General features: G+C 41.8%; 1 protein-coding gene across 5 annotated transcripts in view; it reads left to right on the top strand.

Moving 5' to 3' along the window:
• SOX5 (SRY-box transcription factor 5) overlaps positions 1-15,487 on the top strand; it is a 652,081-nt gene that overhangs the window by 290,242 nt on the left and 346,352 nt on the right. The window lies entirely within an intron of this gene.

The raw sequence follows: 15,487 nt of genomic DNA, 5'->3' as shown, positions 1-15,487 counted from the left end.
AACTGTTTTTCTCCTTGAATTTGTGATCTAAATTACCTGGCAGTGTCCTGCTTCAATTGATAACATTAGCGTTACTAGCTTGGCTTGAATCTGTATCCAAGAGTTATTCCATAGCAGCAGTTCAGCTTGTTGCTGGCTGAAGGAAAATGGGGGATCTCCTCCAAACCGAAACTTTTTACATCACATCTTAATTACTTATCATTTCTCCCTCTCCCCTCTGCCTTTGATTCTCTTTTCTTGCCCTGAAGCCTTATGCCCTTCTCTCACCATTGTTCTTAAACACGCCTGTTCCCCTCAGGCTTTGTCCTTGGGCAGGCAGCAAGCGGCAGAGCTGTGTTATTTGCAGTGAAGTAACACCAGTAGTCAGGAAGGAACAATGTAGTTCAGGCCAGATAAAATAAATCTCGCATTTCCTGTCAAGAAACTGGGCCAAAAGCAATGATGAGAGACAGAGGGGGCAAACCACGCGGCTCAAAACTAGAGACATATGGGTTAGAAACAACCGCAACCCTCACTTAAAAACAGAAAACAAAAAGCAAAGGCATTGGATGAAAGAGAAATAATACCAGCTCTTCAGCAATAAAAACCGCACGACGTGGGGTCTAGCCAGCTTCCAAACCCATCACATGTGTGGCATAAGCGGGGTCTGAATTTCCTGCTACTGTACAAGATATTAATTGTTCTTTGATTAATTTGTTTAATTGATGCTTTGTGTTGTAAATTAGAGAGCTGATCTTACTTCGATTGACTTGTTTCTTCACCAAACTCCCTTCCAGACCCGAGGAGATGCGCTGATTAGAAGTTGTTGCTACTTTTTCTGTTTTAGTAACTCTCTGGCTGGTTTGCATAGTAGTGAAAATTTCAAAATTATGTAGGATTTGTGCTAGGACTCCCTTATCCCAACAGCCAGCCGTTCATCCAGCACTGCTGATGCAAGTGAATATTAATGAGTATATGGGTTCAGGATCAGTCTCCAAACCAGTGAGTCTTGAGTGTGTGTTATGTGTAGAAGAGGGTCTGTAGTACACAGCCAAACCGCAGTTAGGATTTGGAGGTTTTTTTTAATTTTCTTTCTGGGAGGGCTATTGGTGTGTGTGTGGAGAGTGATGTCATCTGAGGAGCATCCCAACAAGGCAGAAAGCAAGGGTGGTGGCCGGAGCTCTTTGGGATGGTTCCCGTGGGGGCTGGTGTTGGATCCTGATCAGTTTGGGAGACTGAACCGAAAGCAGTGCACCAGGTGGTGTAAGAATGTTTAAATAGACATAGCACTTTTCATCTTCAAAGTACTGTGCAAAGATTAACTAATAGATTATTTTTCCTCCTCCTTAGGAAAAGTTTTCAAAATAGTGGTCAGGAAACAACTGGGGATATGATTTATTTAAGTGCTGAAATGCTTTGTATAAAGTCCCTCACAGGAGGCCATTAGGAAAATGCGGTTACTTTAGGATGTGAAGGAAAGGCCTTTGTGGGGAAGAGCAGGAAGCAAAGAGCAGTCAGTTTTGTTATGGACAAAGATAATATTTGAGCACCTCAGTTATAAGTGCTGAGACTTGAAAGTGGGTTTTGACAAACGTACTTGAGAGGCAAAATTTTCTATCACAAAATGCATTTGGATTAATTCAGTACAGAGTGGGGAGATTTGTTAAGCACTCCAGGAGTATTTGTCTGTTTTCAGGAGTCAAGTCAAATGAGTGCAGAGGAGACTGGTAGGATGGAGCTCCTTCTCCTGTCCTCCTAGAAGGAGGTTAGGCCTTGACTTCAGGAGGGAATATTATGCATCTGTCTTCTGATTTAAAAAAATAAAATAATAAAATTAAAGCCCCTAGAAGGCAGCATGAAAGGACACACAAGGAAGGGGCTGTTTGTAGCATAAGTAACTTAGGCTATAAATAAGGCGCAGCGCTGGCACAGTGTGCGGGACGTGCTGATGGAGCTGCCCCTCGCCCAAGCAGCCCAGAAAGGGGTGAACACGGCAGGGCTTGTGCTCGGTACGGTCCCACCACAGCCTGTTGTGTGGGCTTACCTGTGCCAACAAGCCCAGGGTTCGATCATCACGGACGTGAACATGCTGACGGACAGCTTAACTGATCTAACACAAAACTCTAGCCACAGAGTTGTCTAGCAGGATATCAAATAGCAATATATTCAACCAGTGAACCACTGTGTTAGAACAACACATCTTGAAAACAAACTGAGCATGCCCTGCAGGTATCCTTGTTTCTAGGTATTTCTGAAAGCTTCTCTCACTCTCTTAACCCTTTCAGGTGCTGTACATCCAGCACAGGTGGAGAACTTGCACTGAAGCATGCCCTTTGCCTGGGTAAAGGTGATAACTGCATTGTGCTGGTAGGATTCTCTTTGCAGCTTTCACAGGACGTAGTTTGCTCATGACTGCTGTGTGTCACGAGCTGGGCAGGGGGAGAAGGAAGGGAGACAACGCTTTGGCTTTGATGGGGAGTGATATGCAAATGCCAGGCATTGTATTTGTACTTCTGTAAAGTTCTCTGCCACTTATGAAGTATAACATATAAGCAGTTCAGTACTCATAACTGAATGCTCAAAAATGGCGATGTTAACATTACCATATAATTGGAGTAGAACAAAGCAGGAACCTTTGGACAATGGTTTTATAGGTTCTTTTAGGAAAAAAATAGTTCAGTTTTTTGAGCCAAAGCTATAGGTAGGTCAGAGACATTTACATTTAGAATAGCATCTTTTCTTCCCAGAGATCAAGGGCATCTAGATCTGCACTTACTTAGGCCCATTTTTGGCTAAAACCTGAATTTAACTCAGACTCTGCTCATATGGGATTTAGTTAGTTTGTGGCTGACTAGCATGTATGCATGTGTGCTACAGCAGGGCTTGAGGACAAAATTATCACACTGTGTAACCTCATCTAAATAAGGTACCTAAATTAGGAGTCAAAGCCACCTGTACAGTCAGTAGAGACATGCAGGCTCATCCAAAGGGGGCTTCAGAGCATCCATGCTAGGAACCTCTGTTGACTCTAAACAGATGCACAAAGTTAGGTGGTATGAATACCCTCTTGGGTGCCTAGTGAGTGAGTTTTGTCTTTTGAGTTCATTTTCAAAGGAAAAAACCAACATGAGAAGCTCTAGGCTTGCACTGGAACCAGAAATTGAAGAATCTGAAGCACAAGATTTCCTCTGATTTAATGAAGAAGAAAGATCTTGGATAATGATTTTTAATATCAGTATTCCCTTTAGTAGAGTTCAGCATGCATTCCTGATCAAATTCAGGATTAAATTCTCATTTTGAATATGCACATTTGTTAAAATATTAACTCATTATATAGAGTTTTCTAGGTTTCCTGGCATGTCATGCTCAGGAAAAAGTCTTTCCAATGGCATGTATTCAAGGACATGTTTATATGTATGTGGGTATATACAAACACACACACTCTAGACAGTGTGTAGGTGAGAATGTTGTTACAAAGACAGATCCTTCCAAATTATTTATTGCAAGATACAGTAGCAGTCTCCAGCATTTAGATTGCCTCAGTGAATTTTAAAAGATCCTGTTGGACTAAAAAGCGTTAATGTTTGCTCTGCCTTTAAAATTTATTAGTGAAAAAAAATTCCAGGTTTCAGAAGTACAATTTTGTTATGCTGGGAAGCTCTGTTTGAATCTGGTGGTGATACAAGCCTATGAAAGGCACCATTTTGCTTTCATTGTCTGGGAAGTGTGTCGCACTGTCACATCAGCCAAACCCGGGTGTTACAAGGAGGTGAGCTCACCTGGTACCAAACCACCTCTGCTTCAGCAGAGCATACTGAAATAGGCATCCTCGAACCTGCCAGAGCAGCTGTAGCAAGATGGGGAGCACGTGCTGTCCCAGCCTCCTCCCTGGACATCCAATTTCCCTTTCCTCTCCCTCCCTAGGCTGGCATTCGCTCAAGTTTCCCCAGCAATGTAGCTGGGAAATGGGAAAAAGTGGTGAGGTCTTCTGCCTACAGACCAGACCAGACCAGACCAGACCAGACCAGACCTTTATTTTCTGCAGACTCCAGCTTGTACCCTGAATCTCAAATGGCAGACTGCTGTGCAGGGAGGCAGAGGCTAAACCTTGCCAGGGAGGTGTGATTTGGAAAGCTTCAGCAGTTGTTTGTAATATACTCAGGTTTTGTCTTTTTTTTTGCCTTTTAAAAAGGAGGAAAGTTCATGCAAAAACAATGTTTAAAGCAATTTGCAAAGCCAAACATTGACAATTAAGGCCAAATCCAGGTTGTCCCTCCAATCACACTTCTGCCCTCTTGTGTGAACGCCCTGTGATACACTTTTGAACTGCCAGAACCTAGGCTAGTTTTCCCTTTTCAGTGCAGAGGACGGACACACAACAGGGCAGGATTAATGGGCAAGTTGAATACCAGTATTTCCTAACTCTGAAATGCTTGACTTTAACCATTTTTTATCCCCCAGTGTTTTTTAATATAAACTATGTTATTACTGATTTCAGAATAAACACTTCACTAGATCTGAAGAAAGATACTTTTGTCTTGTACAGCCTCTCTGAAGTTACTGGTTTTATCAGGTCTGAATTTGGCCCATTACCTCTAATGAATTTTATATTCCAAAACCAATCTTAATAATGCCAGTTGCACTTTTGAAATAGATTGTAGGCATTCATATGGTCTGTGTAAATTTCATATGAAATGATACTTGCCTATTCTTTATTCATCCTTTTGGTTAATAAATAATCCTTTAGCTTTTCAGTAGTTGGTTTCTGGGATCCTCTTGGACATCTGTATTTATCATTTAGGAAGCCATCACCAGTAAATCTTTCTCTCTTCAGATTTTTGACAGGACGCTCAGGGTTTTCAGGATTATTGTTTGGGGTTTGTCGGGTTGGGTTTTGTTAAATATGTTTATAACCTATTCTATTGGTGAGTTGCACTTTATCGATTGAGAAGTTAGTCCGTGAGGCACTGAGATGGAAATCAACCGTCCACTTGCTGAATCTCTGCATTTGCTGCAAGGCAGCATTTCATCTGGGGATATGAGTGACTCACAGAGGTTGGAGGGACTCATAATTTCCATACTACAGCACTGTTTGCTAGGATTTTCTGACTTTTGTATTTATCATTAAAGGCAATGTTACACAGTGTCAAAGAAAAAAAATATCTAGCCTTCATAATGTGCTTTCCTTATTGTAAATGGGGCTGGATATTCTGTACTGAAATGTCAGGTTAGATCCTTTGTAAACTCTGAAGCCTACTCTCAGAATAGAACACTTCTGGAGTGTATTAAATTGGTGTTAATTGAGAAACACATATGCCAATGACATTTTAAGCTACGCTAAATAAAACCAAACCTTTAGCAGGTCCCTATCACAGAGAGATCCTGAGATTTCACTGAACCTGCTGCTGCCGTCATCTTTTTTCCATCTATGCATATGTTGCTTGCAATGATATATGGTAACTCCTGATGCAAATACCACTCATGCTGTTACAGCTTAAAAGGCCCAGAAATAGAACACAAACACAATGTCTGTTTTTTTCTGCTCCACGTTACAAAAACCTATGACCAACAGCCTAAAGTTTGATTCCTTTCCCTTGCAGTTTTCACACCAGCTGACTTCAAAACATACGTTTAGCACTGTAAGTCACAAAAAAAAATGTAGTGTCTGTCTTTTTTTAGGGGGACTGATTCTGCAAGTGTCTCAGGGTTCTCTAGCTCCTGTTGCATCTGAGCCACAGGTCAGCACCTCAGGAGGGGCCCCATCCTCGGATGACCCAGTGCCCAGTATATTCACTAACTCCGCTGACATTGTTGGCCCCTGTATCAGGACCTAAGTGTACTGGTAAACTGCATGCACTTTATCTTAAGATAAATAAAGCCATTTGAAAAACGCAAAGCAAAATTGGGGTTGAAGTCCCAATTGTGTCAATATACTCGTGGGATGTGGCAATGTTTTGTTGCACATTTGATTTGTTACAGAAGAGAAGGGGCAGGCTGGAAGTTAGCCAAGGCTGGGTCTCGGCAGTGCTGGCTGCACAGCAGGTCAGCAGAGTGGCACTGAAATCCCGCTCTAATGCAGCCACACAAACTCTCCCAAGCTGGCTTTGCAGGACCGCTCTTGCTAGAGCAGCTGTCCTCTGCTGCGAGTTAGGGCAAGAGGTCGAGAGCTGTTTATGAAGAGTGTGGTACCATTAAGCTGGCATGATACAGCTAGGAGTGAAACTCTCACTGTCAGCTCATTGATTTCCAAGTGACAAAGCCCACTACTGCTTTGCCACTCAGTAACTTTTTGCCTTTGAACCAAAAAAACCCCAGATTTTTTCTTCAAATAGTTCATGCAGCTGCTTTTTTTTTTCTTTTTCTTTTTCTTTTTCTTTTTCTTTTTCTTTTTTCTTTTTGTTTTTCTTTTTCTTTTTCTTTTTCTTTTTTCTTTTTTTTTCTTTTTCTTTTTGTTTTTCTTTTTCTTTTTTCTTTTTCTTTTTCTTTTTCTTTTTCTTTTTCTTTTTCTTTTTCTTTTTCTTTTTCTTTTTCTTTTTCTTTTTCTTTTTCTTTTTCTTTTTCTTTTTCTTTTTCTTTTTCTTCCTTTCCCCTGCCCCCCCTGGAAAAACACAAGTACTTTTGAAGGTGCATTGTATTGCCACTGTGCAGTGTGCTGTAGGACCTCTCTCAGTGAGAAGATGATTTGTGACCATCCCCCGACTACGTCCTGAAGGTGCTTAGGTTTATTTCTGACTCATTGCCTTTATGAGCATAACTAAGTAGACACTAAATCCTTGAAAGGAATTTGATGTCTATAAAACCCAGACTTGTAGGTGTCTGGCTTGGAAGTGGAGGGGAACAGGGGTCTTTTCCCCAATCGCTGCCCCCAGGTGTAGCCATAGGGAGTACCCGGTGCCTGCCTGATGCACAGCTTGAAGCAGCAGTGAGGGGGCTGTTCCTCTCAGGGCAGGTGCATGAACTGCTAAAACTGTTCCAAAGTCTACCTTATCCTCCTGTGGCTTGCAGTAAATCTTGATTTCTTTACCGGACAGTTTTGGAAGTTCATCATACATACTGCCAATTTTCTTCCCAACTTACACTTATTACTGGTGTTTCAGATGGGGCCTCAGGTTGTGGGAAGTCTGGTGGAACTGCATCAGCAGGAATGTGTCATCATGTGGGACATGGTCAACTGGCAGCAGTGCTCCAGCTTCCAGTAAGCTGGATGTCGGCCTGTGGTGTCTGTCAGGAACAAGGGCTGGGGTTTATATGTCTGGTTATCTAATAAATAGAAATGAATGAAGCCATTTATTTTTTTGAAGAAATATCTCCCTCATGAGCCTATTCTTGTGTGAGAAGTATTAGACTGTGTGTTCAGTAGTTTCTAATTCAAGATACGTATTTTTGGGGTCAATCAGGTTTTCCTGTCCTCCTTTTTTATGTACAGTACGACATGTGGTTTTAAAGTGAGTATGTGCCTACAATGTCCTACAAAGGTGGTGGCTTCTTTATTTGCATTTTGCAGATGAGAAAATGCGGAGTGATAGAGTGCTTTGCTAAGGCCAGACAGGAAAAGGGCGGCAGGAGAAGGGAGGGTTCTCTAACCACTCGTTGTGTACATTGTCTGTCCAGCCTGTCTTTCCTTCCTTCCTCCTCATGGCATGGTGTCCCACCACCATCTGTTGGAGTAGCTTTAGAGCACAGGAAACTGTCGCGCTGTGGTGACTAGCTGGCCGTTTGCATGCAGTCCTTCACTGGTAGCTGCATGCAGAATTCGATTATAACTTGCCTAATTGCCCACTCCCTTGTAATTGTTCTTGCTGCTGCCTCTCCTGTTAATGGTACCCTCGTGTTGGCAGGACAAGGAGGACGATGCTCTGCTATCCCAGAGGATCCCTCTTTTCTCCTTTCATGTGTCTCTCAGATGTGATAGCTGTCTTGCAGCCAGTGTGCAACCATTGCATTACGGGCTCCAGCACACTCCGAAACCTGGACTGGGGACCCCCTCGCTGATAGTGCTGTAGGTGCAGTGCTCAGGCTGCGCAGATTTTAACATAAAATACTGTGATCTGCTGTCTGCTTGTCCATCTATCTGTCCATCTATCTAATGGACCCATGGGCATGCTGGAATAGCTTGGGGAAGGTCAGAGAGAGTTCAGGATCACAGAAAAAAAGGTCAATCTTTGTGTTCAAGCATGTGTTGCTCCAGCTAACTGGTGAGGCTCTTGGCAGGGCATTTTGACTTAAAGAGACAGCCCTGTCCATTCAGAGGATGTGAGTGCCCTTCTTGTGAAACGTGGACAAGAATTATTTGCCAGAGGTGACTTTTTTACAGCTTTCTCAATGATAATGTTGCCTCGCAAATATCTCTGCTGGAAACCTGCAAATATCCCCAGTGATTCTGCTGGACTTGTTGGAGATAAGCGTGGTATGTGCGGTGGGGCCTGAGATGTGGTTTGTGTTTAATTGGGATATGTGTAAGCTCCCAAATATTGTAAAATAGAGAGAAGCTGCATATGTGCAATGGGGGTAAGGGGGCTTGAGTGTCTTGGGATGGGTGCACGTGTGTGGTGGGGTCAGACTGTGCAGTGTGCCAAAACAGCTTGGAGATGCTTCGCTTGATGACTTTTTTGTGTCGAGTACTCCATTTTCATTTGAAGCAGGTTTTTGTAGGTGAGCTGGAGATTAATTCTACCACACGCACCCCAGCCACTACGTTGAGGATTCGATGGCCAGCGGGATTCGGGGACCTGTGTTTCGGAGCCACCGGTGGGAAGGGAGCAGCCAGGTTTCCAGCAGCAGCCCCAGCTCACAGAATGACCATTAGGCAGGTGGAAGCCCCCAGCAGGGTTATGGACCAGACAGTCTACGCCAAGGCAGGTCAAAGGGTGAACTTACTGTTTACTGAATTGGTAAATAACTAATTATTCAGTCCAACAACAGGGCAAAATCCTGCATGGGATGCAAACCCTCAGCAATTCTGCATTATCTGACAGGAAACGGATTTGAGATCCGAGGATCCCTTGCAGTAGCAGAGGGGAGCTCTCTGCACTTTAAAACCATTTAGGGTCTTTGTGCAATAGGCGGAGCCATTAAGGAGCCCTCACGTGCCAGAAGCAGTTTAACAGGCCCAGTGTTGGGCACTTAATTGTGTCAATAATTATTCACGCATTAGCACCAGCTCCTCCTTAAACTGTGTACTGCGGTGACTCATTAAGTTATTACTGGTATTCATTACCAGTAAAATTAGCCTTTTTTTCAAAGTGTAAAATTTATGTTTTATAGAAAAATACTGCTAGGAGTGCAACAGCTTTGCTCTGCTCCCGGCTTGGTGCGGAGGAAAACAAGACTATGTGGAGACGAAGCAATAATTTTTTGTCCAAAAAGAGGCCCTTAAATTAGAAAGAGTCTTGTGCCTTTTTCCCTCCTTTTTTTTTTTTTTTTTTTAATTTTTGGTGGGGTTTATGAACTTAAAATTGGGGTAGGGGAGAAGCTACATTCCTGCCCAGCTTTGGCTGTTGGTCCTGTCTGCATTAAGTGCTGTTTTCTGGTATCATAAGTGAGAAAGATACCCAGTGTCTTTTGATTAATGAAGTGTTAATGTATATGCAGCAGTCTTTATGTTAAATGCTTTATGGTGCACTTTGTTTCTTTAAATGCTGATCATTTACAGTGAGCGTGTACAGTATATATGCCTGGAGGGAGAGCAATTGTTATACAACTCTTTAATCCCAACCATGATTAAAACCCCTTTTGTTCCTCCCTCCCTGCATTACTCCAGCCTATCATCTTCTCTGAGAAATCATTTGGCAAGTAGATATGTCTGTATTTTAAGAGAATAAATCCTTTTAAAGAATCAGTTTTGCTTTTATTCTGCTTTTAGAACTTAGTTTTTTGCATTTCAATATACAGTGCTGTTCAAAAGGTGTAGGAGGGTCATAGCCATTTTTTGCGTGAATAAGGTATAATTGAAGTATGATGTATGCAGATATCACTTCTACAGCAATTTTCTGGATTGTTTGTTTAGTGGGAACATACGTTCGAGTAGGGGTTGGTCAGTGGCAATCATGTTGCGTGACACAGCTGAGGGAAATGACAAGGAATATGTAAAGTCTCACACTGAAATTTTACATTGCCCGGAGAGTGTCTGCTATAGGGGGAATCATTAGGAATTTTGAAGGTGAGGGCTGTGGCGGTTTCAGAGAGAAATGTAAAGGAGGACAGGGAGGCTGGCGCTTAGATCTTGGGGAGAGGCTGGGGTCTGGCATTCTGTTTCATGTGGCGACCAGCAGTTAATGTGGTCCTTGTTGAAACTTGAAACAGCTCTATTAGAAGCTTGATTGGGGAGAGGAGAAGAGACCAAGAGTAAACAAAAATGTGCGGTCTGGAGATGGGCTTAATTGTGCACAATACATCTTGCCTCTGTGCAGCTTATTCTAATCACTCCAAATGGCAACACACACGCTTGCACACACACACACAAATTTGATCTGCTCAAGCAGATAAAACTGCTATGTGTATAATATTGCCAGGCTAGAAGGAAAAAAAAAAAATGGACATCTGTTTAACAATTCTCTATTGTAGACAGGATCATAGAAACACTGTTGCCTGCCTGTCGTGTTCAATCAAAATGAATAAAATGCTGATTTAAAAAAAAAAAAAAAAAAAAAAAAAAAAGAAAAAGTCAGGAGGAATAGAGCCTTAAAGAATTTGCCTACACTTTTTTTTTATTTTAATTTCAGCAGCGTGGTGAGAAGGGGGAATCCCAGGGGCAGGAGGAGGTTTCAGGAACAGTAATGGGAAGATTTTGTTTTGTTTTGTGTTGGTTTTTATCCTCAGTACAGCCGAGAGAGGCTAACAGCAGTCGGAACTAATTGTAGCTCACTCAGGAAAGTCTTCATTAGCACTTGCCACACATGGTTACCAGATGTGCTGAAGAAGGGGTGGGAGGAGGAGGAAAGGGGTATGTGGAGAATGGGCTACATACTTAAACCTAATAATCTGTCTTTTGTTTTCAGGTCTATTGTGTTGGGGAGGGGGAAGAACTGGGAGAGGGAGAAATCCTGGCTGCTTTTTGATGCAGCCAGTCCCTATTAGCTGAATGGCATTCCTTGTCTTGCAGCCTCTCCAAGGGAGGAAAAAATCCTCAATCATGGCCAAGAAAAGAGGGCTTTATTTATTTATTTATTTTCAGGCTATCAGTGGGCTATTATTCCACTGAACCCAGCTGAAAGTATTTGGACAATCAAACTGCTAAGCCACTATCTTTCTGACCAGCTTGTGAATTCGAGCTGGGGTGGTTTTGTGAGCTTGTTGGCTCCCAGAGTGTCAGTGGGGCTGTTGAACGGTCAGTTCAATAGCAGCAGCATCTCCTTAGTTCACATGGACTTTGCCAGTGAGCATGAAATGCCATCAGTGAAGCCAAGTCCAGGAGGAAGGTAGGAAGGTCTCTGTGGTCCTGGCAGTGATGCCCGAGGTTGTCATCTTGGTCAAATGTTTAACCTTCTGCCTGTTGCTGCTATTAAAAAAGTTAAACATATTCCATATATAGTGACTGTTGCTGCTGTAGACCAAATCATGGTCTTGCTGTCCACTTAAATGGTTCTCCCAGGAACCAGTGTTAATTTTACTGCAGATGTTATCACCAATGTCACTAGTTGCTCCTTAGGAGAAAGAAAAGTCCCCCTTCCTCCTCTTTTGAACTGGTCATCTCCAGGGGTGACATCTGCACAGGCCATCCTCACCACGTCCCGCTGCTTCTGCAGCACTGCCACTTCTTCTGCCCTGAAACCTTCCCATGTGATGGACGTTTTTTGTACTGGTGTTGTCTGTGCTTGGAAGTCCCCTTTCTTCCCGGACTCCCATCTTCATTCCAGTGGTAGGAGAGCATCACTGTGTCTGAACAACAGGGCTTAGATGATTCTCTAAGCTCTGAATAATCAGGGCTGAAGGTTTAGTTATGGTACTACACATGATATCCACAAGATTTGGTACTCTGGTCATGTGAGAGAATGGCGCTAGACAAACTTTTACTAATTAAGCACTCTGTTTCCCTTCCTTCTCAAAGCTGCAAGGAAGTATAAATGTGGGAAATGACTTATGTAAAAGCAAAATGGAGACGTTTTTGGAATCTTAAATAATCTGAGTTGAACCTAAATCTTTGTGGCTCCAGCCTTGTTTTATCCAGCTCAGTTCGCCAGTCTGTAATCTCATCCTGCTTTGGAGCCTGGGAATGTTCTTGCTCGCAATCTTGAAGTGGAGCAGATGTTGCATAAATAGAAAATAGGTTGTGTGCACAACCTAATCTAGGCACAGGGCACAGAAGGAGGTTTGGATGAATATAAGCTAATCAGGGCACAGATCTGCTATACTTTGGGACTTAGGACCAATTTTTTTTTTTCCAGACATATTCTGCATATCAGATCTCAAATATGCTGTTCACTTTTTCCTACTGCATGGCAAGTCCCGTTTGGAGAATAGGGTAATGCCTGCCAGCTCAAGCTCACCAAGGCAAATGGTTGGTAGGAATTAATCTATTCTGTTCTTTCTTCCATGTTTGACTGACTTCATCCAACGATCTTGTTATTCCAGGTCCAAATGAATCAAAGTCCAGGAATTCTTCTTTCAGATTCCCTCAAAGGAAATAAAGCCAAATCACTTAGCTGACTTAGTTATATCTGCTTTTCCTGCTGTAGTATTGTAGAGTCTCCTTCAACCCCATTGAAATCGGTTGGATCAACATAACTAGCACAGGCAGAGTCACTGAGTATATAGCTTCTATAAAGTATCTTTATTAACTATCAGAAAGACCAAAGGAAGTCTGATAAAAAATAACCTGTTTACCATCCCAATTTTGCTGTAGCTGCTATTGCGTCAGTTGTTTTCTTTAATAAAATTAAGTGCCACATTTGCAGTTTGTATAATGCTATCCCAAATTATTTACACAAGAATGAACTGTGATTGTGCCAACATGCATTATATAGAGATAATATCTCAGCTTATAATAATTCATGTTTAGAAAAACCAGCACTGCAAACCTGATGTTTCTGTCAAATGTTCTTTCTTCTGGAGACACATATACATTTATTTATTTTTTCAAGTCTTACCTGCAGAATGAGTTTTACGTGTCAATGCTATTGCCTTCATGGTGAAATCACAGCCATGCACAACAGGTATCATCTTAGGCTTATTTTATTGCCTTGTGTTCCGCAGAGTAAGAAAAATTTGAAATGGCTATTGACGGCTCAGGTACCTGTGCCCTCCACTCAACAGGTTTTCAGTTACTTGGGGCTTCAGCAGAACTTAGACTGAACTGCTTTCAGAAATTTGACACACTTAACGTAATTTTAAGACATTCTTTGTGTTATTAACTTCATATTTAATGATTATAAGTTAATTATTTAAATGTTTTGTTAACTTGGAGATGGAAAGCAGAATGATCAGGTTTATTTCCTGCTTTTTGTGCATTTCCGCACTGAAGTCAAGGTTTCAGGCAACAAGGCAAATATTTTTATGCAGATGCAAAACTAATCAACCAAACATGAAAATACTCCTATGGGATTTCCCGGAGACCTTGCTGGGGATACTGCCATGCTAATAATATATAGTGCAAATAATAAATAATATAGCATAACGATTATAAGACAGTAGGATTCAGTAAGGGACTGAAAAGAATGGGTGATCTCTGTGAGCTGGTACTACTGTCCTTTTTACGATTCTCAAAATCACATGTTTTTTTCTACCTGGATCTCATATCATGCTTTTTTAACCATCACAATGTTCTTCTATAATGTACTCCATCAAAATGCATGTTTCCTCACAGTTGATGTTATTTAAGCGGAAAAGAATTGTAAATCCTTCTTTGGCCTCCTGTAGTTTTTCCTGGGTAGCCGGCTGAGCTCCAACTATTTATCTTTCAAGTATGATATATAAGTAATCAATATGATATTTTTTTTATATGCATGTCAACAGTACTCTATGTAATTAGAGAGTATCTAGCACTACTCTAATGCTATGCAGTAGTTGCATATGGCAGCATTTTTCTCCCCGTGATTTGCAATTTTTCCAATATAAAACAAGTGACTGACATGACAGGCAGGAAAGTTTCATTGTAATGTTAGGAAAATTGAGAAAAGCAAGTTTACTGGGGAGAGTACAAATAGCTTTTCTCTTTTCCAGGGTAATGACTTGAAGATAGATACACAGTGCAGCAACGTGAGGTCTATCCTTTTGTCACCTCAAAATGAGGTTCCGACGGAGTTCTGTCCGGGAGGAACCTGTGGGCTGCTCAGGGACAGATGCTGGCACAGGAGATTGCAGCCTGGTTTGTTTGCAGGATCACGCGATGGGAGCAGCCTGTTGCTCCCAGTCTGCGCTGACTTCCAATAAGTTTTGATACTTATAGTAGATTTGCAGGTGGTGACTCTAACCTGTAAAGTTTCCAGAAAGGTTTGGGACCCAGTTTACGTTCTCTGTTGTGAATATTGCTATAGCTGAAACCAGAGCAAGGCTAGATGGAAACTGCAGTGTAAAGGAAGGTGCTGGTAAAGTATAAAGCATCTTGGCATAAACACTTCCCCTCCTGCCCCGGTGCCCCCACCCTCTTTTTTTTTTTTTTTTTTTTTTCTTCCATCCCTAAATCTGATGAGAAACATAAGGGTCATATTGATATATTTAAGAGTGATCCTTATTTTTTTTTTTTTTTTAAATAATGATTGGGCATTTACCACTTTATCATACACACTGGAAGAAACATAACTATGAACTGAGAAGCATTCCTGACTGAATAAGTTTATTTTTATTTTGTTTTACTTGATTCTGTTTCAGTGACAGAATATGTTAGTTTCCCAACAGCATGCCTGCAATTTTATCATAAAGCTTGCTATATGTAATGTGTCTTGTAAAACCCCGTTCTAAGATTACATGAATGTGTGAGAATCTCTACCTCCACTTATGTAAAAAAATAAATTTTTACTCAATGAATTGCAGTGAAAAACTTGAAAATATGATATGGGGCACCCTAAAGAAGTAAGAGAAAGATAAAACAAAAGGATCTCAAACGCATTGGAAGGCATTTGTGTGTGTTTTAGGGTCTTTTTTGTTTCTAAACATAACTATGGCAAATCTTATGACTTTAAGACCTGGTCTGATGACTTTTGGGTGGTTGGGAGGGATAGTACCTAAAATATCCTTCAGACTATCAGTCCTCTCCTCAAGTTGTTTAGTTTCTTCTATCCCAGAGCTGTGTGCCTCATCCTGCTTGGTCTTTCCGTTTCCCTGCGCTCTTAGGTCCTGAGTCCTGGCAGTGCTCCCTTACTATGGCTGCAGAGGTGTTGGCTTCTCTCTGGTCCCAGTGAAGCCAAGGTGGCCAGGAGAATAGAGGACTTCTAGTCCTGCCTTCCCCTATCCCCTGGGCTCAGCCTTGGTCATTCCCCCTGTGTCAAACATCTTCATTTAGATTTGGCCCTGGGAACAGTGAGTGGTTCTGAAGAGCCAGCTGTCTTTTGCATTAAATTTTAAGGAGAACAGA

Source organism: Falco punctatus, assembly GCF_963210335.1.
Source record: "Falco punctatus genome assembly, chromosome: 6".
Lineage (NCBI taxonomy): Eukaryota > Metazoa > Chordata > Aves > Falconiformes > Falconidae > Falco > Falco punctatus.
Note: the sequence above shows the minus strand (reverse complement) of the source record. Positions and strands in the feature narration are given on the sequence as shown.